The following is a 5,045-nucleotide window of genomic DNA, read 5'->3' on the forward strand; positions in this document are numbered from 1 at the left end:
CATGTTTACACATTTCACCTGTGTGGTTCAGCTGGAACTCAGCTACGTCCCACTGGAAGAAAAGAGAAAACAGGGCAATCAGAGCCCCTCTTTGCACTGCCCACCCTGCTCTGCCCCCTTTATCTCAAGGGGCTGACTTGTGAATTTTATAAAAACACATACACATACACAACCTCGTGGAAAGGAAGTAGGTTAGAATTAACCTGGAGCATAAGAAATAAGCCATTAAGAACTTGACTTTCCATAGAAACAATAAGTAAAATGACTTGTTTTATGATTTATCCTCCATGTCCAGTTTGGTTAGCTTGTTATGCAATATAAGTGAACTATCAGGTTTTTACTCTTGTGCCCTTTTACCAAAAAAAATATTGATCTTTTAACATGTATGTTTGCTACCAGAGGAGTTAAGGTTACTCCCAGTGTCATTCCTTCTTCGCCGACTCCGTCCACACCTTTGGGAACCCCTGGACCTGCTGGGGTTGGACCCCAACATGTCTCTTTTACACATCCTCAGGGAGAACAGGTCTTTGTGGATGTGAGTTTCATTGAAGGTGGTGTAAATTCTACACGTTGTCATTGCACTTGTTAGATTCAAGCATCACTTACATGGAAAGAAAGGTGCTTTTTCGGTCAAACAAAAGTGAATAATATGGTAAAAACTTCTTGGGTTACTTTCCCAGAGTGCTTGGGACTCCCATGGAGATGGCTCATTTCAGTCATGTTGCTGCTGTGTAATCCTCCATGGAGACGGTAGCCTTTATCTCCCAATAATTCTGAATGTTGAAAAGGCTGAGCAACTACTAGTTTTTGAGAGCTGGATTAAATTAGTAAAAACTCTAAAGGGAAAATCCACAAATTCCAAATGTTAGGGACACTTATTCTCATACCACTTCAAGCCTCTTTTCTCCTTTCTTGTATTATAATATTCTTTCTAATGCATTACTTTCCCCCTTATATCAAGTAAACAACCAATTAAAAAGAAGCATTGGAGAGGCCTAGTATATCCTATGTCATTTTATAGTTACTATGGAAAGTATGCTATACCAACCACAGTGTGAAATATATATATATATGCCTAAGTGACCAAATGACCAAACGACCAGTCTACCAGTCACTATGATGCACACTGACCACCAGGGGGCAGATGCTCAATGCAGGAGTTGCCCCCCGGTGGTCAGTGTGCTCCCACAGCCAACCTCCTGCAGCTGACCAACCTCCTGCAGTCCCCACCCCCGGCCAGTCAACCTTCTGTGGCTCCTATCAGCCCAGATTGCCAGCCAGGCCGAGGGACCCCACTTGTGCACAAATGTGTGCACTGGGCCTCTAGTTACTAAAGTCTAATATTGACACAAGAGTAACTTAAGAACATTGTCTACCCATCTTTAAAACATCTGAATTGACATTCTCCTTGTATTAAAAATTAACACAGAACTGTGATTTCTCTCCCTATGTAAGTGTATGTATGAATGATATGTTATTTCTTTATCTACCATCTACCAAGAGGGGAGGGGGAAGGTATATGTTCAAGGATCCTTTGCTATTAGTCTTTGAATTTAATGAATTTTTAATGAGTTAAATTATAATATTTTCCAATCAATGGTTACTCAAATATGTACTTGTCTTTTACTATATTAATGTATATGGTGAAGGTATTTATGTGTGTATGTTGTATGTATAAGTACATATAAGCTATATATGAAATAACAATGACTGGGAAATGAGAGAATGTTAAATGGGGAACAGATTTTGTATATTAGTTATGTGCATGTGTGTGTACAAGAAGTCACCACATACATACAGACAGTGCCATTAGATGCTGGAATTACGTAAATAATGAGAGTTACTTTTCTAGACCTTGAATATACGTATATTTACAGATACTGAAAATAGATGAGGACAAGTAATTAACAGCACTCTGATAGCTTTAATGATGGAAACAGATGTTCACATTTAAGGCATCAAATCTGAGTGGTTGTCATTGAGCTGCTGCTGCCTGGAGCAATGGTATTATGTCCTCTTTCTCATAGGAGGGAATATTGTAATGCAGATTGTTGTAATTGTCTGAAAATATCTCCATGGCTGACAATACTTTTTTTTTTCTACGCTCTTCTTTGATAGTTAAATGGGGACTGCATTTAACAAGCACGATTATGTCCTTCCTTGTTTGTTGTGCTGCAGTTAAGCATAATTGCTTGAAGAAAGCCGATTGAGGCCTCTTCAAACTCAAGTTCCTCATTTCCACCAAAACCAAAAAACATGATCTAAATATTTTGTTTCCTTTAACATTTCATAAATTAAAAATGATATTGGTGATGAACCTATTAAACAAGATTAGGATTAAAGTAGAAAAAAATCAGAATCTAGGAATTTAACCTAAAAATTCTGACTCAGGCTTAGTTTGACCCCTTTTTCATAGAAAAATTAAAGATTCACTCTATAATAATTTTGGAAAGAATAATTTTGTTAAGTATAATCTTATACAGATCAATTTTCAGTGGGTCACGGTAGCTCTCATGTAAGTGACCCAGATATTTTTTTCATTTCTGAATTTATGTTTCCAATCAGAAATCAGTTAAAGCTTTTAAAGATTCAGGAATTTATTATGAGGCAGTTTTATTTATTCAGATAAATCTGATATTTTCAGAATCAAAAATTTTATTAACTTATCTTATCCATAATGTAACAGCCTCAAAAAGATGTTTTTCATTGGATTGTAGCTTTTTAGAAAACACTTTTAAATCTTCCCACATAGGGAACTTATTTCCCTGCATTAACCCAAGAAATTCCTTAGTACTTTGTTGAAATATTCAAATGAAAAGAGTGTGTTCACTAGGCAGGCTCATTAGTAGGAAAATTGTAAAAGGAACAACTATGACAGATTTTTTTTGTTTGTTTGTTTCTCATGACAATGAAATTGTGCCTGAAAAATAGAACCAAGTGACTAATTATGGCTGAAATTGGGCAATTACTCTTCAAATTAGCCAAATGAAGGTGTAATTATTATTTTAATAAGACTAATTTCTCAAGATAATTTGCCAAAGGGGAGCATGCATTTGGTGGAGGTGTAAGAACTCCAGCTACTTTACACATGGCAAATATAATGTGATATTAAAAAAATAAGAATTGAAGCCCTGACTGGAGTGGCTCAGTTGGCTGGGCATCGTGCAAGGCACTGAAAGGTTGCTGATTCTATTCTTGGTCAGGGCACAAGACTGAATTGTGGGCTTGGTCCTCAGTAGCTGACATGCACAAAGTAGCCAACTGATGATGTTTGCTCTCACATCAGTGTTTCTCTCTCTCTCTCTCTCTCTCTCTCCTCCTTACCCTCTCCCTCTCCCTCTCCCTTTCTCTTTCTTTAAAAATGAACAAAAATATTTAAAAATGTATTATAAAAAATAAATAAGAAGTGAAAATTATTTATATAAGTAAATGTACCATTATTCTGGCTCACTTACTCTTCCTATATCCCAAATTGTTTCACATGTTACAAAGATGAGGGAGGAGAGGAGAGAGAGAGAGAGAGAGAGAGAGAGAGAGAGAGAGAGAGAGAGAGAGAAAATCTTATGAAAGAGTAAAGGAAAGATCAAGAGCTAACATAAAATCATTATATTGTCCTATGAAAATCTATGAAAATGGTAAAATAGGGAAAAATATTCTAATACCTGAAGTTAAGACAAGTATTTGCCATATGTGAGAATGTAAGCCATCTCTGAAACCAACCACACCTATCACGAATTATTTTTACAAGTCACCTAAAAAATTACCATTTTACTTTCTCTTAACTTCTGAACATTTCTAAACCATCATTATATCTCCCCTGGATTTCTGAAATAAGTTCTTAATTACTATCTCTCTTCATATTTTTCCCAAACAGTAGCCATCATGATCTTTTTAAACTATTGGATAGAGAAGATCACTGACATGCTTACTGTTTACCAAAGGTATTTTATCACAGAAAAAAAGTCCAAGGACCTTTCTATGACTCATCCTCAGAACTGAATCCGCTCCCCACAACACAACGCCACTTGTAACTCCCTCCCTGACTGATTGCTTTTCGCTAAACCAGTCTTTCTCTTCCTCAATCACATTAAGATATTGTCTGCCCCAGGGCCTGGGCAATCACTGTTTGTTTTATAGATAACATGATGATTCCTTTTTGTTCAAATGATACCTCCCAGACAATATAACCTGATGATCTTATGTAAAATGGAAATGTTACCAGTGGGAATGGAAGATTCTTGTCCCCACCTGCTGCTTGCGGGGGGTGCATTTCTTGAGAAAAAGAATTTTTGGAGACTCACACTGGAGGATGAGATATCACAGAAAGCTTTATTTCTGTAGAATTAAACCTCTGAGTTTCCAAGGTCGCATTTCCCTTATTCCAGTCAGAGAAGAAGTGTAGCTGGGGCTTCAGAAGTGCTAAGATCAGAGTCAGTGTCCAAAGTTTCCTTCACACGTCTGCACAGTCCAATATAGCATTAGGCTTGCTTAGCTTGTGTTTCCTGCTGCAGTCTATTAGTCCGTTGAGTGTGGGGTCCGCATGGTCCTGGGCCATTTGTGCGAATGCAAGAGAGCAGAGTCAAGAGCCAAGAGCAACAAAAGCAACAAGAATCACAAAAGGGCAAACTCCTTTTTTAGGGGATTATGTATCCCCAAATATTCTCAGGCTTGCATTGCAGCCCATTCATGATTGCCCAGGCTTGACTGACAGGCAAGTACCTTCCCTAGTCACCCCAACTTCGCAATGCATGCATTTCTATCTCCCTTGTTTTGTAGAGAATTAGCTGGTGGTTCCCTGGGGAGTGCAAAGTTGCAGCTTCCTGGTGAAGCTGCCCAAATGGCCATGGTTACAGTGTCTGGCCTCCCTTTTCTCCTTTCCTATTATTAACAACCAGCTAATTACAACATTATCAGTAACACTGCTATAATATTTAGACCCCTTGTAAATAAATATTTCCTTACTTTTTCTTTACAAGACCTAACAGAATCTATAATGTCCTCTTTATATGTCGTTTGTGAAAAGCCATGTCCTGCATGGCTTGGGT

This window comes from Myotis davidii, unplaced genomic scaffold (assembly GCF_000327345.1).
Source record: "Myotis davidii unplaced genomic scaffold, ASM32734v1 scaffold112, whole genome shotgun sequence".
In the NCBI taxonomy this organism is placed as follows: Eukaryota; Metazoa; Chordata; class Mammalia; order Chiroptera; family Vespertilionidae; genus Myotis; species Myotis davidii.